We start from the raw sequence: 18947 nt of genomic DNA on the forward strand, positions 1-18947 counted from the left end.
TACTTATCTAAGAATAAGGGGATATGGATGTTTAATTCATTTTATATTCTCCCAGAAAGCCAATTATCACTTTCAATAAAAAGCAGTCCCCTTTTGTGGGAGCCGAGAACATATTCCTTGAGTGTATTGGTTTCATGGCCCTGTGTGCTAGAATATAAATGCAACATGCTCACTTATACCTCCATACTGTTTATTTAAAAGAATTAAGACTATTAAGTCATACCAATGTAAGTTTTCAGTATTAGTGTTTAGAACCTGGTGAGGGGGTAATTATGTAAGTAGCTAACAGAAACCTGTAGGAAGATAAGACTTGACGACTATGGAATACAGCAGGGCCATCAGCATCTAATTCAAATACACTTAGACAAAAAGGTGATTAAGAAAGAAATACTGATTACAGTTACTGCTATTTTACTAACAAATGCAGCAGTCAATAGTTATGTGGACATTGTTGTTTAGCATTGCTGCAGGTATATAGATAGCAAGGAGCACTACCTTTTGACTTTGTTTCTTTGTCATTATGGAACTATGGGGGAAAAAGCTCATCTCAGAACCAGCACTCTGCTACGAGCTCCCCACAGGACCTTTGTGGCTGGAAGGAAGCAGGTGATGGACTGGAATAAAATAAAATGTTTCTTTCTGTTTCATCTAAAATTCTGTAGTTTTCAGATTCTCCTGACTTTCATTATTGTTGTTCAAATCAGTTTCTCAAATTGACTAAATTATTCTGAGTATGGAACAACCTTGATAATAAGCAGATATAAAATGCAGCAGATACTTCAGGGAAAATTTGGGAAAAAAATGAGGTTTAAATTAAGTGTAGTTCTGGATATTTAAAAAGCAGTGATGTATGTACTTTTAAATTTTTCTATGAATGTCAAATTAAAGATACCATCATAACTCTGATGTTCCTTGAAATTTACCTTCATTATTCATGGAACTTCGAAACACAGTCTAGTCTCAGTAAATGGATAAGAAACTAAACATAATGAGAAATACAAAGTTTTTTTTAAGTGTTCTCCTCCTTTGAATGTGTAATGAGTTAAACAGTGACTTCTGAACCATGAGCTGTATTGTTATGAAAATATGATTGCTATACTTGTGATGTTTAACATGAAATATGGTGTCTTCTTCTAATGTTGAACTTTTCTAAATGTCACTTATGTGACTGAATGGCTCTGTTGGGAGGGCCAAAAGGGATCGAGCTAATAGGAGGCTAAATCAATGCTTACTGCAGTCAAAGATTTTACAGCTCAAATGAAGAATTTAGGAGAGTGTGTAGAGCTTCTCATAGGAGGTAATTAAAAGTTAAGTCGGACTTAGGATGAACAATTGATTCAAATTAAAACCTTCACAAGGATACTACCTTTTCAGGCAAGTCAGAATGGAGAACTGGAGTGCTTCCCAGTTTTTACTCAGCCACACCATTATCTTCCTACTTTACCAGGAACAGCTTTCAGAGAAGTTGCTTTTTGATACATACAGGTCACCAGATGTCTACACATGTTCTACAGGAGTGCTGCTCAACACACACTAGCAATTACTCCTGAACTATTTCTCCAAAAACAAGACAGAAGTTAAGCACATTGTCCAACCTGTATGTTTCTGTCCTCTAACCTTTTGGGTAGAATTCTGACTGCTCTCATCTAACTAGCTGACAGTGATGAATACCTATGTAGATGATTAAGGGACATGCATAGCTGTAGAAATCTTAGATTTCATGTCCTGAATCCAATGCAAGTTAGTTTTTTCCATCTTGGAAGGACCCTCCTAATTGGCCACTAATCAATCAAGTTCTAAATTGATTTCTCTTTACCATGTCATTGTCATAAATATTAAAGTATAAGTTATTTGTGGGGGAAACATTTTAATTAAAACATATTTCATTCCTGTGTTAATATAGGAAGATATTAAATACATAAAAGACTCTACATTAAGTTCATTTATTTATATTTTAGGTGCATTGGTTTTGTGCCATGGGTGTCTGGTCCCCAGGAACTGGTATTACAAATGTTATGAGCTGCTATGTGGGTACTGGGAATTGAACCCAGGTCTTCTGGAAAAATTAGTCAGTGTTCTTAACCACCAAAACATCTCTCCAGCCCCCTAAAAGTTTTTTAAGTGTATAAATTTTGCTGATAAAATTAAGCTTTCCAAACTTTAGTGTTCTAAATCTTTGCATAAAATTTTAATGATGTAAAACTTTATAAATAGGAATTAGCAGTCCCTAGTTCCTCATTTTAGAATTTCATAATTGGAAGTTCAAAAGGCTTACCTTTATAAGCCATGTATGAATGATAGTAAATGGAAAGAATGAAAGGAATTAGCATTTAACAAACACCTATCTACAAGCTTACTGTATAGTTTCATTTAGCAAAATGCATTGTCCTCACTTTTAATACTAGCATGGAGAGCTGATGAACCCTTCTCTAAATTACACTGCTGGTTAGTAGATGTGAAGGGTTCTACACTTTATCATATACAATGAGCCATCCTTTGGATATATCATGTTACCTCGACTTTTTCAACATAAAGCTCTGATTTCTTCAACCATTGAACTAGAATTCTAATAGGATATTATTCAATAGTGATTAGTATTTCCATTAAAACAGTAAGTTATGTGAACAAAAAGGAAACGTATCAATGATTATGGTTTGCACATGTTTCAATTGTTCCTCTTTAGTCATGTCAGCAATATCATCATACAAAGTGTCAAGGCTTATTATGATATTATTAAAGAATGGCTTGACTTCCCATTTTCTTCTGGAGGACAACAAAACAGAAGCAACAGGGACATTTGCTCAAGAGTTCCTGAAGTGCCTCTTGTTTTGAAGAAAAGGATTACACTTCATCTCAGTGTGACTACTCTACACTGTCTCAGCCTCCACTGATGGCTCAATATAATAGCATCTCAGAACTGGGCAACTCCTGTAGTTCTCTGTGGCCACAGTCCCATACTGACACAAGTGGCTTAATCCATTCATTAAAAATACATAGTCCTGATCAACAGTTTTCCTCCTAGTCTTTTTCTGGGTTAATATCCTAATTTTGGCTTAAAAGTTTCAGATTCATATGCACAGTAACAATGTTGTGTCCAATTTGCAACTTAGATCACGTGAGACCCCAGTACAGCCAAGCTTAACTTCTGCCAAGATTTTATCCTCCTTTTGTTGTTTCCATTTATTCCATAAAGCAAACCTGTATAAATAATATAATATGCTATGCAAGGTTTAGACCAGTATATAAAACAATTCAAGGCATTTTAATGAGGAAGAGTATTATGGAGTGGCTGTTTAGAAAATTACTAGCATATCAAGAGAAGGTGGATACTAGGAATCATCATTCCTCAAGAATGCTAACCACAACCTTTGCCTCTGAAGTCTTCAGGTAAGGCTAGAAGCCTGTGGCTGCAGTTATCCTAAATGCTTCTCAAGGACCAACAACACGGTATAGACACTGAGGTTCTTGCTGAAAACATTCCATCTCCGTTAGTTTCTACTCTGAGCTAAAGTATAAAATTTGAATGTGTGCCTTTTTAGTAACTCCTTAGATACATAATAACAGTATGTAGTATATCTTCATTTTATTGTATAGTTGAAGTCTTGTTTTTAAATTCATTGTTTTTGTCACCTGTAGTTAAATCCTTATAATGTAAGTAAGATTCAGAGTATTTGGTAAGGCTTTCCCCTTCTCTGTCTACACTAAGTCTCCTAATGACTATATTATGCTAACTGGTTAGAGCCTACCAGAGAAATGCAGCTGTTCCTTACAAAGTGAAAACTCTTTTACAGTGTCCATGTGCTCTGGAACTATCCTGCTGTACTTAGAGAAGGAAACATTTTAAATGTGTGTGGGGAGTCTTTGTTCATTTTTATTCACAATTTTTCTATTTAGAAGTATGAATGTGATATTAACAAAACTTAGTTCATAATTATATTTCTCACATGAGAAATCAATTGACAAAAATTGCTTTTGAAACATCCTTTAAATTTGGAGCAAGAAAAGGAATCTTAATTAAAATTGAGGAGTTGAATATATTATCTGAAGCTCTACAGGAAATTAATTATACTTGGAAAGGAGCAAGATGCTTTTAGCACTGAGTGAAACAATCATTGGGATCAGAGGTCAAACTCAGCAGCTTTTTGTGGGTCCCCAAATCATTTCTGTGTCTCAAAGTTCATTAGTGGATTATGTTGTAAGTCTTTGGGAAGACTTACTTAAATACACCATACAAGTAATACATAGGTACATAGATTTCAAAGCCTTGTGTTTAATTCAGCATGTTGACATATTAGTGATGTCAGGAAAAGACACCTGGTTCTTTACAGGTGTTCTAAGCAAACAAGCACTACAATTTCAGTTATCTCCCAAGTGTATTTCTCTATATGATTATGGTAATCTTCATAAATAGTTGTATTTAAGATTCATCAATTGTAAAAATTGTAGTTGTTATTTTAAACTGTCATTAATGTTCTTAATAAGTTGTTAAATATATAGAGATTAAATGCTCAGTAACAGTAGGACCACAATTTTATTCCAGTGCATAAACTAGCATGTTGGAACCCACACTGCATGGTAGGATGCTATGCTCAGTCTAAATGCATGGGAGAGGGGCCTTGCCCTGCCTAAACCTACTGTGCCAGATTCCTCATGGGAGCCCTTAACCTTGATTAAAATTGGACTGTGGGTGGGCTAGTGGGAAGATGAGTAGGGTGAGAAGAGATGAGGGGAGTGGGAGGAGGGGGAGGGGGGAGAAAGAACTGTGTTTGGAGTATAAAATGAAATCAATAAATGAAAAATAAATAAAATTAATTGCAAAAAATGAATAAACTTCTATATAATTATTTTTTTACTGTGCATTCATCTAATACAGAAGTTGAAACTCAGTTCATTTTTGTTAATGTTCTTCAAATAGTAAGCACTGTAAAAGCTACCGCCACCAAGACAAAAAACCTCAAGCTAAAGGCAAGTTTTAAATCAGCTCTGGAAACCACGTTCAGTGGAACATGTGATAGGACCCTTAGTGTATTCTAGATGATAACTGCTGAGTAAATCCTAGGATCTAGTAATGACTTGAGAGCAGAGGTGGATTTCCTATGTTTCAGGGAACTGGGTGGTAACTTTAAAAAAAATTTTAAAAGATTGTACAGGACTTCTTGTGTAGGACAAGAATGACAAAATAACATATCAGAGGAAGCTACTTGGATTTAAAGCATAGTAATCATACAAAAAGAAATGTTCACGCTATCATGCCATCAGAGAAATACAAGTTAAAACTACACTGAGCTCTCACTATAGTAAAGCCAGGGTATCAGTCATCAAGAAAACAAGTGACAATATATGCTGGGAAGGATGTAGACAAACTGGAAGTTTTCACACTGCTGGTGGAAACATGAACTAGTTTGTCCTCTATAGAGCTTAGTAGAGAAATTCCTCCTAAACCAAAATTAGATCAACAACATGTCCAAGATACATCATTCCTAGGTATTTTATTTGAAGAAAAGTATATTAGAGGCAAATTCTAAGACAATTCTAAGAGATAAATTAATTGCTTTATTTTCAATTTTATACCTTTTTATTTTTAATTAAAATATAATTATATCATTTCTCCTTCCCTTTCTTCTCTCCAATCTGGCCCATGTAACCCTCTCTAAATCATGATCTGCTTTTCTTTGTTATTAATTTGCACACAAATGTGTACTCACATATATAAATATAATCTACTGCTTGATCCATTTAGTGTTACTTGAAAATATATGATTTTCAGAGCTGACCGCTGGTATTGATAAACCAACTAGTCTCATTCTCAGAAGAAATGCCTCCCTCTCTCTTGGTATTTGTTTGTTGCTTGTAACTTTTTCCATTGATGAGGCACATTGTATCCACTTGGGCTTGGCATTCTACAATCAGTTGTTCTCTGCATTTTTACTGGTTGTGATTTCTGTAATGATCACTGTCTGTTTTAAAGAGAAGTTTGTATGATGAGTGTTGGGAGCTATGTTTATCCAAGGATATAGGAATAAATGCTTGAAGTGCAGTTAGGAGTTATGCTGATTTTGTGAAGTGGTAGAAATTTTCCTCTAAATTCCATGTCCACACTGTCTATCCCAGGGTAGTTGGCTATGTTCCCAGTACATGGTATAGTTTCACTCCATTGAATAAGCCTAATTCCAATTAGAGAGCCATTTGTGGTTTCTAGAGTTCACTTAGTTATATGAAATCATGCACATATATACACAATGAAATTAGAAATGAATTGGTCAATGGCAAAAAGAGCACAAATAGGATGCAGAGGAGTGAAAAAGAATACTGTAAACAGGCTTGTATGAAATTTTAATTTTTAAAAGTAAAGTAAAATAATATATCACATGTGCACTTTTATTTTGAGGTTCATTTTCTATTGAGTCTATAATAACTTTGCCCATCTTACAGAATAAGAAATAAAATACTCATGATGCACCAAACACGGCCTTGCAGAATATGAATGTGTGATGAATTTTGTCATCAATATTCAAGCCCTTATGAGGGATGGTAAGAGATCTGGCTTGTTTTTAAATGAATCAATTCATTTGTAAAAGGAATGAATTGTCTCAAGGTGCTTGGGTTAGGGACACAATATTGTTAGATGGGATGTTTACACTTGCCAGGGAAATACATCAGAGTTAGAGATACTTTACTCCTTTAAGATAAATCATAGACAAACAAAACTATAACATGAGAACACTGACCACAGCCATATCTCTAGAAAATGCCTTCTCATCCTCAGCAAGGCTGATGTTTGTGGAGGAGACTACCCTGCACATTATAACATCCATGGGTCTTATCCATTCAGTATCCATTACAGTTTCTGAATTGTAACATGAAAAAATATCTTAATGTTTTGCTAAACATCCTCAAATCGGTAGAATTGTCACAACTGAGAATCAAAGATAAAGGGCAAATGTGTCAAAGTCATTTTTTAAGGGGGGGGGGTCAAGTAGTTTTGGTATTGTACATGAAATTCTAAGCATTCTTACCCACTAAGCTTAATCTTCCTAGTGACAATGATGAGGATAGTCAGCCAAAATTCTCATTTTTACAATAAATGGTGTCCTATGAGTAATACCAGGGCAGCAAAAGTGTTTCAGGCCAACTGATACCATTAATTTTGTTTACATAGCTTTTTGAGTATTAACCACATTCGATTAGGACTCTGTCTGTATAGGCTGTATTTTCACATGGATGTCTGCTGTTATAACCATATACACTTCATATATACTTATAAGGCATGAGATTCACATTAATTAAAAAGAGTGATTTGTGTCTGTGTATGTGTGTGTATATTACCAAGCAAGTTTTATGTGTATGTATTTTCTTGTTTCAAAGTCAAAGTTAGTGACTCAATTTTAAATTTTGGGGAATTAACAAAGTAACTGCCTGATAAAATTCTACTCAAGTCTTCTACTTAAGACTTCTACTTAAGTCTTAAGTGGACATATATCCAAAGGATGGATAGATAGAAATCATAGGCATATGTGTGTATTTCTGTTTTCTTTGGGGGTTGGGAGATACATGTTATATAACTGTATGGAATCAATAGAGTCAATATCAGGTGACACATTGTGTAGTTTCTATAATGTAATCTATAATGTGTAGGCTTAAATAGTATTGTACAACTAATTTTCTGTGAGACCTCAGCCAATTGCACTACCTCTAACATCCATATAATATTGAAGGCAAAAGGTAGGATTCTAAACAAAACATTTTGTTATGGTACAAATTTGGACTCTAGGATACAGTAGAAGTACCCCTATTAGTGAGAGTATGTGAGCAGATGATAGGGTGTTTTCCCAATTAGTTATGTCTTATAATTATTGACCTGGTGTACATGGAAAATCTCACACCCATCATAACCTCTGTGAAAAGCCTGTATTTAGAAGTTCTCCTTTGCTTTCTAGCTACATTGTGCAGTCCAATTCTCCTTCAGCCATGTGGAATAAAACATCCCATGAACTTCTTTCAGCAGTAACCAAGTACCGTGGAGTTCCTCCCTTGAGAATCATGACTGTCTCGTTCTAGTGTTTTAGGACATAGTGATAAATTCAATTCCAAATATTTCTGCAACAAAAGCATGGCAGGAGGTTAATGCATTATTTGCATAATGTAACACATCTAACAACTAAGTCTTTGAAGTAAGCATAGTTTGTATTTACAGGAGAGATAAGAGGCAGCAGGACAGCTACTACTAACAATGTAATTATTGTCAATGCAATTAATCTGAATGTGGAATCAATGAAATAAAATGTCTTGAGCTGCTTCTTCTGCAAGAAGAATATCCTTGCAAGCGTCCAAGTATGCTTATTCTGCACATGGCTAGAAATGATCCTAGCCAGAGGCCTTATGCACTCACATAACTATCTCTGACAAACTTTCTTTTTCCTGCCATTTGTTTTAATTCTGTGGATGGGGCACCAGTCATCTCCAATCTTCATTTTTGTTATCTGAGATTCTTTTAAACTCATTTTTCTACCTGGCTCTAATGCCTGTAAGCATGTGTCTTGAGGATTGTTTTAAATTAGCTATCCTCAATCAAACTGCAAGACTTCCTTTGAAGGAAGAGGGCACATTATTACTGCTGGGATGTGACAGATGTCCACATTGAATGAAGAGTGCCTTCACAACCACCATGTAAAATGTCACCACAGTGTAAAATTCACTAAAGTCTACTGAACCATCTCTTTCAACCCTAACATCTAAGGTTACAGAAAATCAATTAAATATTGGAAAAATGCAAACTAACTCGGGACTTTAATTAATGAATTTAATTACAATATTAAGAGAGTGAGCATATTTCCAAATGTTTTCTGCTTTCCCTCAAAATGCCCCCCATCTTGCATTTTCTGCTTTGCTTAGGTTTCCTATATTTAAGACCCACTTTTTTTTATTTTATGTAAATAGCTAAAATTCAATCTGCTATATGTAAATCTACCCAGGTTTCACAAAACCAGATTTTTATTTGGTTTGCATTTAGTTGCATTTAGCAATATTTCAATCTGAATTGTAGTATCTTCAACACAGAGCCTAAAAATACATATTTCACTATACTTTACTGTTTTGTTCTTAGTTGCGTGGGGCTTATAATATTAGTTCTGCAGAATAAATGAATCTAGGTAGTTATTAAGTTTGGTTATTAAGGCTTTTGTGTGGTTTGTATCCCAGAAGTTCATGTGCTAGAAGTTGGTCCAAGTTTAGTGGTATTATGATGGTCAAACTTAAGGATTAGGACATAGTGGAGTTAATTAGATCATTGAGTCTTCTCTTCATGAATGGACCAATGTTGTCACATAGTTGGTGCTATCTCATGTGACTACATTAGCTATTCCCAGAATGGGTTGTTTCAAAGGTAGGCCATCCCATGCATTTGACTTTTTCCAGTCGTTCCAACGACATGATACAATAGTTGACTTCATTACAACCAAGTCATGTTTTTGGAACTCTCAGGCACCAAAGTATTAGTGCACCTTTAACTTTTAAAGTAACCTCTACCTTTAAAATAAATATATATTTCTATAAATACACACAGTCTCCAATATCTTATTACAGTGACTCAAAATGAATTGATATATTCAATGAGTTTCCCCACTCACAGTGTACTTAGCAGATACTTGTTATCTCCACAAAAAGGTAGACTATCCTTGGCCATCTTTAACTTAAGTGAGACTCATGTTTTTAGTGTGCGGCATAATATTATTTCAAGATCCGTTTACTGTATCACATTCATGAATAATGTTACTCCTCATAATGCAAAGCAAATGCATTTCATAGGAAAATGAATATTCAGACAAACTGTGATAATCCCTTAGTCAGTTCTGAAGGTCATTATTAGCTATTAGAAACTTGTTTCTAATAGCTAGTAGTTGTGTATGTGCATGTCATTATAAAATAATAGACGTCATAGGGACCATTGCATTGTTCATCAGTGTAAAACAAAGTACTCCATCTTGGCATACTATCCATTAATTTCATTTAGAATAATAAAGAAATCAATTAATTTTAATACAATTCATATTAGCAATTCAAGTAGAGGAAGCTTGTAAACATGATATATAAGGAAAATCAGTAGGAAATAAATAAATATTTCCTGTCCTCTGTGAAGTTTTCCTCATATATGCACCTTAAACTGGAAGGCTTTCAGCACCTGAGTAAACCTATGGCCAGAAATTTCAGTTCATTATGGACAAGGAACAAGGAGCCCATTGCTTTTTATTCTGTAATTGGCGATAGAGCTTGGAAGCAAAGCTATACTTTTCAATCACGTTCCACACAATGACTGGGAAGCATGATTATCAATATATACAGAACACAATCAGTACGGAGTTTTCATTTGGGAGTTCCAGTAGTGTTAACTTAACAAAATCACCATTATACCTGCATACTTCTTCTTAAAGTCAGAATAGGTAGAAAGATTCTGGCAAGTAGACCTGTACTCATTAGCACACCTACATCTATACTTTTTCCCAATTCATAATACTATTCTCAACTTCTAATGCTTGAAGTCACAATGTCAGGGAAAGTTGTTAAATGAAGTTTCACCTTCTTCCTTGTAGAAGAGGTGACATGTTGATACATCCAAGACAGACTGTGGGGAGCTTCACCAAAACAAACACTCTCCATGGTTCTACCCTGAGAACTTGCCTGTATTTCAGAGTGAGCTGTCAACATAATTGAAATGGTTTCTTATTTATCCCTTCTTTGACTCTGGCTTCCCCACCTCCTTGGCCTGGCAGGACTAGAGATCTTTTGTCCTTTCCTGAGATTCTAAGTACTCATATGTTAGTTTTCACAATATGGTATTACTAATTAAAGAGGGAAAACATGGCATAGTGAGATATACACACATAACACAGGGAAGGGGTGTGAAAACACCTGGCTAGTGTGATAAACAGCCTTCAGATGGAAGACAGACAACATTTGAGCCTGGACTCAAATGAACTTTTCAAAGTCACTTCATTTTGTGGTCCTTCACTTATCTTGATAATGAGGACATTACATAAATATGCTAAATTGAAAAGAATAGTTGATTAGAATACACAGAGATAAAAAAGAAAAAATGTAACGAAGCAATGTGCAAACTTCTCCTGGGCAAATCAGGCTAATCCTGGGTTCATAGAGATTTTTTTCTTTATTTATTTGTATATTTAAAAAAGTGATTTTTAAATATCTGGGTAATATGTATGGATATATTTGTGGAAAAGAAAACTCAGAATAAGGTAGCTTTATAGTTTGTTTTTATTTCAAGGATAAAGACCACACTTTTATTTATATTCTTTGTGGTAATGTTAAGATTAATTAGCATTCATGAAAAATAAATGGAAATGAAAAATGTCATCAAATTGCTAAACAGTGTATTCTCAGCTTTAATTTATTTAAAACCATATTTCTACATTAGTCTTTGAAAGTATTCCCTAATATGTAATACAGAGTGTATAAACACAGTGTGGTAACTGACTGTATGTGACAAAATACAGTCTGGGTAAAGTACTACTGTCATTGCTGAAGACTGATTTTGCTGTGTGGAGAGAAACTACCTCGAATTTTCTACAAGGATATTTTTTACAAAGGTGTGCAATTGAATTAATAAAGATAACCTTCCTACTTCCAAAGATTAAGTTTTCTACAAGTCAAAATGAAATTATAAATTTATACATGCCCAGAAAAGCTGTCACAGCCTCTCCTAATTAATCTGCCAACTTAAAAGTATAGAATTATATAGAGAGCTCTATTACTACAGGGAAAGAAAATTTTAGACATAATTTCAATGAAAATGACTTATAAGTAAGCCATATTTATAAAACAATATCAAATAAATACTACCTATCTAGTTAAAAATACAATTAAATTCCACGAGTTAGGATGATAACTTTACCAAATGAAAGATTCCCCTAGTCCCTTATTCCTTACCTAATTTAAGATTGACAATGGTGATATATTCAGTAGTTCTTTCATCATTTGTAGAGTTTAGGGATTGTTTCTATATGAAGTCTGAGATTATGTTTTCAATATCTGTGAAAAGTTGTGTTAGAGTTTTTATGGAGATTGCATTGAATTTATATATTGCTTTTGGGTAAGATGACCATTTCATTATATTAATCCTACTAGTCCATAACTATGCTGGCATGGAATCTTTATGTCTCCCAATGCCTTCTTTGGTCCAGGACTTGTACAGTATTATTTGGACTCATGTAAATAATTCAGACTAATTTCATTTTGTTCAGCATTGTTTGAAGTCATTGTTTCTTGCCTTTTTAATACAGTAAAAGACTTGGAGACCAGAATATAACATTCTCCAGTCAGTAGGTATGAATATTGTTAAGCCTGTCAACATGGGAAAGTTCAACTTCTGTATGCATACAAATAAATCAAGACAACAAAGAGAATCATTTAGAGTATATTCAGTCACCATATCTGGCTTTTTCTGACTTTGGATTTGTAAGTGGCCCTGTGAGCTGCAATGATTAGTTGACATTTGTCATCCTCTTCTGTCAACAACTGTTTGGCCCCATGATAAAAAGCTTTCCAGAGAAGAACTGAATATCCTTTGCCTACATGGGTTTTGACCTATATTTCCCTTGATCTTGTTCATTATCATTGTTGTTATTATCATTTCTATAAGTTTAATTGTCAGTTTACAGTGACACGACCAAAAGAGGCAACTCGATGCATTTTTTTCCTAAGGGTTTAGAATATTCAAAGGGAGGCTCACTACTTAACTCATTAAAGGCCTTTCTTGACCATTCATTGTGAGTCAAATATGATGCCATGCACTGGAATTAAAATAGTTAGGCAAGAAAGTAAAGGCCCAGCCCTTATGTAATGTTTGTTTGTGTGGGGCATGGAAAGAATAATACTCAGTATTATAGATAAGTTGCTCTGACATTTTACACAGGATTAGCAGAGACAGTAGTAACTCATACGGAGAAAAGAAAGCTATGGTAGCATATGAAGGACAGACAACTCATGCTACACAAAACTATGGAGTGAGTTTGTACCTTTCATGTCATGCTGAAATCTCAAGTCAAAACTGGTTCTAAACATTCGCATTTAGAAAGCTATTTACAATTCATTCATATGAACAGGAGTGTGTGGCCTGCACACAGTAACAAGGAAAACAGAATCTCTTAATGAAGGCAATATGCAGCAAATCAATAGCCAAATCAAATTAAATGGAGAGAAACTAAAAGCAATTTCACTAAAATCAGGGAAAAGACAAGGCTATCCACTCTCTCCATAACTATTCAATATAGTATTTCAGGTTTTAGCTAGAACAATAATACAATTGAAGGAGATTAAGAGAATAAAAATTGGAAAGTAAAAGTCAAAGTATCACTATTTGCAGATGATATAATAATATACATAAGCAACTTCAAAGAATTCTACCATGGAACTCTTATAGCTGGTAAGCACCTTCAGAGGAATGGCTGGATACAAGATTAAGTAAAATTGTATTTAACCCTCCTATATAAAAATAATAAATGGATTGATAAAGAAATTGGGGGAATGACACACTTAGCAATAGCCACAAGTGTTATAAAATACCTTGCTGTAACTCTACCCAAGCAAGAGAAAGACCTGTATAAAAGAACTTCAAGACTTGAAAGTATAGATGGAAGTTCTGTTCTTCCAGGCCCTGAAACCATTTAGTCCCAAATAAACATGCAAAGGCTTATATTAACTATAAACTATTTGGCTGATGGTTCAGGCTTCTTATTGGCTAACTCTTATAAACCCTTTTCTATTAATCTATCTATCTTCAAGTGGTCTTGGGATTACATTACCTATGATGCCCATACCTTCTACTTCCTCAGCAGCCACATGGTGTTTGCTCTCAGGCTTACACTTTGTGTTCCTCTTCCCAGAATTCTGAGTCTGGTAATCCTGCCTTTTCTTCCTGCCTGGCAATATCCTGCTAGTCCATTTTCTTAATCAGATTTATTTATCATCTCAATAAGAGAAACACATATTCACAGCATGAAGAATATCCCCCCATCATTAAAGAAAGAAATTATAGAATATATCAGAAAATAAAAAGATTTCCCAAGCTCATGCACTGGCAGTATTAACCTAGTAAAAATGTCCATCTTACCAAAAGCAATCTACAAATTGAATGTAATTCCCAAAAAAATTTCAACACAATTCTTTACAGAAGTTGAAAGAACAATACTTAAATTCATATGGAAAAACAAAAACCATGATAGCTAAAAATAATCCTGTCCAACAAAAGAACTTCTAGAGGTATTACAATCTCTGATTTCAAACTGTACTACAGAGCAATAGTAATTAAAACCACATGGTATTTTCAAGAAAACACACAGGTTGATCATTAGAACTGAATTGAAGAACTAGATGTCAATCAATACACCAATGGATACCTGGTGTGTATATATATATGCCACTAATATACAAGGAAAAAAATCTTCAAAATATGGTGCTAGTTTTAACACCCAGAGCCTGACACTGGGGTTCAAATTCAAGTTGAAGGTCAGTAAAGCAAAGCAGAGAGCCATTAATCCTTACCTCAGGGTAAAAGTGCTGACCTCCTCAGCATGGCTGGAGACTAAATGATTCTGTCTTCTATGTGAATGCCTTATCTGAGACCTTGCTCTTCTCTTATACATCACTCATGAGTCCTGGGATCAAAGGTGTGAGTTACAATTCTCTTTTAGACTGATTCAATCTTCTGTAGATCTGGGTAGCCTTGGTCTCACAGAGATCTGTCTATGTCTTAATCCTGAATCCTAGGATTAAAGTGTGTATCAACACCTCCTAAATTCTGGATGCTGGGATTAAAGGTATGTGCCTGGCTTCTATGTCTTGTGACCAACTTTGCTTTTTGAATCTTCAAACAAGCTTTCATAAACAATATATCACCACAGCTGGTCTAACTGGATGTCTGAATGTAGAAGAATGAAGATAGAACTATATTTATCACTATTTATCACTGTGAACAAAATTAGGCACAAGTACATAAAAGTAGAAACACTAAACATGATAGAAAAGAAAGTCTGGAATAGCTTTGAATGATTTGTCACATGAGACAACTTCCTGAACAGAACACCAAATTTTCAGAAACCAAGATCAACAATTACTAAATACAATGTTATAAAACTGAAAAGTTTCTGGAAGGCAAAGAACACTACCAAAAGGAAAAATTGGAAGCCTACAAAATGGAAAAATTTCTTCACCAAACCTGTATCTGACAAAGGATTGATTTCCAAACTATTTGACAAATTTCAGAAACTGAATAGCAACAAACCAAATATTCTGATTAAGATGGGCTATATAGATCTAAACATAGAATTCTTTTTTTTTTTTAATAAAAAAAATTGTATTTACTTAGAAGCATTCAGAATGTCAACAAAACAGCTGCAATTTTTTTGCAATTACAGAGTGGTATTCAGTTAACAGAACAATTATCTTCGTATAAGCTGCATCAGAGACAACTGAAGATGGAAAAAATAAAACCCAAAAAAAAGACAAAAAAAAAAAAAAAGAAAACCAAAAAAAAACTACCGTCCCCATATATAACTAATTTGTGCTGTGCACCAAGAACCTGCTTTACATTTCCATGCCAATTTACAACCCCCAGACTGTACCAGGCAAGGTTAGTGGCTATTAAAAATACCACCAGGACAGGGCTATCTAAAGACACATTCGGTAGTGTGTTAACTATACAAAAAAAGACACTGTACAGTTTAAAAACAAATCTTACACAGCCTTACATTTCAATTTTTTTTTCTTTAAAAGGAGTGAGTTGTGTACAGGGGGGTTAAATGCTTTATAGACAAAAAAAAAAAAAAAAAAAAAAAAACAAAAACAAAAACAAAACTGCGCTAGAACCAACTTATTCATCATCATCTTCTTCATCTTCGTCTTCCTCTTCTTCCTCCTCTTCCTCATCCTCTTCATCCTCCTCATCATCTTCCTCTTCCTTCTTTTTCTTGCTCTTTTCTGCCTTGACCACCCCCTTTTTCACTGCATCGGGTTTCCCTTTAGCTCTGTACGCAGCAATATCCTTTTCATACTTCTCCTTCAGCTTGGCAGCCTTCTTTTCATAGGGCTGCTTGTCATCTGCAGCAGTGTTGTTCCACATCTCTCCCAGTTTCTTTGCAACATCACCAATGGATAAGCCTGGGTGTTCTCCTTTGATTTTTGGGCGATACTCAGAACAGAACAAGAAGAAGGCCGAAGGAGGCCTCTTGGGTGCATTGGGGTCCTTGAACTTTTTTTTGGTCTCCCCTTTGGGGGGGGGATGTAGGTTATCATTTCTCTTTCATAACGAGCCTTGTCCGCCTTTGCCATGTCTTCAAATTTCCCCTTTTCTTTAGCAGACATGGTCTTCCACCTTTCTGAGCATTTCTTGGAGAACTCTGAGAAGTTGACAGAAGCATCCGGATGCTTCTTCTTGTGTTCCTCCCGGCAAGTTTGCACAAAGAATGCATATGAGGACATTTTGCCTCTCGGCTTTTTAGGATCTCCTTTGCCCATGTTCATTTGATTTTCGTCCGCGAGGCACAGAGTCGCCCAGTGCCCGTCGGGCTCGCGCTTGCCCCGGCGCTGTCTCTATGGAGCTCAATGTACTGCAATGGCTGTGAGAGTGGGAGCCAGACGCAGCCTCTAAACATAGAATTCTTAACAGAGGAATCTCAAATGGTCGAGAAGCATTTTTAAAAAAGAAGTGTTCAACTTCCTTAGCTATTAGAAAAATACAAATCAAACTTACTCTGAGATTACGTCTTACACCTGTCAGGATGAGTGTGATCAAAAACACAGGTGACAGCTCATTCTGTTGAGGATGTGAAGCAAGTAGAACACTCCTCCATTGGTGGAGGGAGTACAAAACTTTATGGTCATTTTGGAAATCAATATGGCAATTTCTAAGAAAACTGGGAATCAATCTACCTCAAGGCCCAGATATACTACTCCTGTACATATGCCAAAGGATATTTAACATACCACAAGGACATTTGCTCAACTGTGCTCATGGCAGCTTTATTCTTAATAACCAGCAACTGGAAACAATATAATTTCTTGCCACCTTTACCCCAGCATATCTTTAGGCAGGGCAAATTGTATGTCAAAGGTTTTGTGTGTGGGTTGGTGTCCCAGTCCCTCCATTGGAAGTCTTGCCTGGTTACAGGAGATGGTCCAGTTCAGGCTCCATTTCTCCCATTGCTAGGACTCTTAGCTACAGTGACCCTCATAAATTCCTAGGAGTTTCCAGTGTTCTAGGCATCTAGTTCATACCAGAGATGTCCCTGATTCTAGTTGTCTCTCCAAGTACTCTCTCTCCATCTCCCCAACCTGATCCCTCCTGTTCTCATGCCCCCACCTCTAAGTCCCTCCTTCCATCTGGTCTATGGATTGTAGAATGGTAATCCTTCAGTTTATGGTTAATATCCAGCTATAAGAGAGTACATATTATGTTGTCTTTCTGGATTTTGGTTATCCTACTCAGGATGTTCTCTTCAAATTTCACAGTTATTGTTTTTAACATCAGTGTATAATGTGTAATGTACCATTGTGTAATGTACCACATCTTTATCCATTCTTCAAGTGATGGACAACCATGTTGTTTTCAGATTGTGGGGAGTCTTCAAAGTCTGTTATATAAGTTGGAGCAGGGCCCAAGTCCTTTCCATTTTTCTAGGCTGAGAGAGTATCCCTCTATGTGGGATGGTCTCCCAAAGTCCATTCTAATACTGGGGATAAATACTGATTAACTACCAGAGACCCCATAGACTGCCCAGTCCTTCTAACTAACACCCACATTCAGGGGGTCTAGGTCAGTCCTAAGCAGATTTCTCAGTTATCAGACTGGGGTCGAAAAGCCCCCCCCATTGTTCAGATCAGCTGTTTCTGTGGATTCTCCAGCCTGGTATTGATCCCTTTGTTCATCACTCCTCAATCTCTGCAACTGGATTCCAGGAGTTTAGCTCAGTGTTTAGCTGTGGGTGTCTGCTTCTACTTCCATCAGATACTAGATGAAGAGTCTAGGATGGCATATGGCTAGGATGGCATTACAAATAATGCTTCCATGAACATAGTTGAATAGATGACTTTATTGTATGAATATGCATCATTTGGATATATGCCTAAGAGTGGAATTATTGGATTTTGAGATAGATTGAATCCCATTTTCCTGAGGAAATGCCTCACTGCTTTGCAATGTGGCCTGATGAGTTATATGAGTTTACAGTCCTATTAGCAATGTAGGAGTGCACCCCTTTCTCCCACATAAACTGTATTTGGTGTGTGTTGGTGGTCTTTTTTGTTTTGTTTTGTTTTTATGTGTGTGTGTTTTATTGTTTTTATTTTTATTTTGCCACTCAGACAGGAATAAGATGGTATCTCCGAGTTGTTTTTATTTTATTTATTATTTCCCTGATGGCTAAGAATGCTGAGGACTTTCTTAAGTGTCTTTCAGCCATTTTTGGATTCATCTATTGAGAATTCTCTATTTGATATTTTGGTGACTAGTTATTTGTATATTTTGGAAATCAGACCTCTCTCAGATGTGGGGTTGTTGAAGATCTTTTTCCAGTCTGTTGGCTGCCATTTGGTCTTGTCAACTGTGTCTTTTGCTTTACAGAAGCTTCTAAGTTTCAGGAGGTCCCATTTATTAATTGTAGAACTCAGTGTCTGTGCTACTGGTGTCATGTTCAAGAAGCAGTCTCCTGTACTAATTTTTTCAAGGGTACCTCCCACTTTCCCTTCCAAGAGATTCAGTGTGGCTGTATTTATGTCGAGGCCTTTGATTCATTTGGACTTGAGTTTTGTGCATGGTGATAGAAATGAATCTATCTCCAGTCTTCTACACACCATCATCCAGTTATTCCAGCATCATTTGTTGAAGATCGTTTTCTCCTTCCATTGTATACTTTTAGCTGTTTTGTCAAAAATGAGGTGTT

General features: G+C 35.6%; 1 protein-coding gene and 1 pseudogene across 1 annotated transcript in view; one reads left to right on the forward strand and one right to left on the reverse strand.

The window, feature by feature from the left end:
* The window catches only part of Magi2 (membrane associated guanylate kinase, WW and PDZ domain containing 2), a 1383694-nt gene that overhangs the window by 444392 nt on the left and 920355 nt on the right, over positions 1 to 18947 (forward strand). The window lies entirely within an intron of this gene.
* On the reverse strand, positions 15755 to 16648 carry LOC127214408 (high mobility group protein B1-like; annotated as a pseudogene).

The sequence above is a fragment of the Phodopus roborovskii genome, unplaced genomic scaffold (genome assembly GCF_943737965.1).
Source record: "Phodopus roborovskii unplaced genomic scaffold, PHOROB, whole genome shotgun sequence".
Lineage (NCBI taxonomy): Eukaryota > Metazoa > Chordata > Mammalia > Rodentia > Cricetidae > Phodopus > Phodopus roborovskii.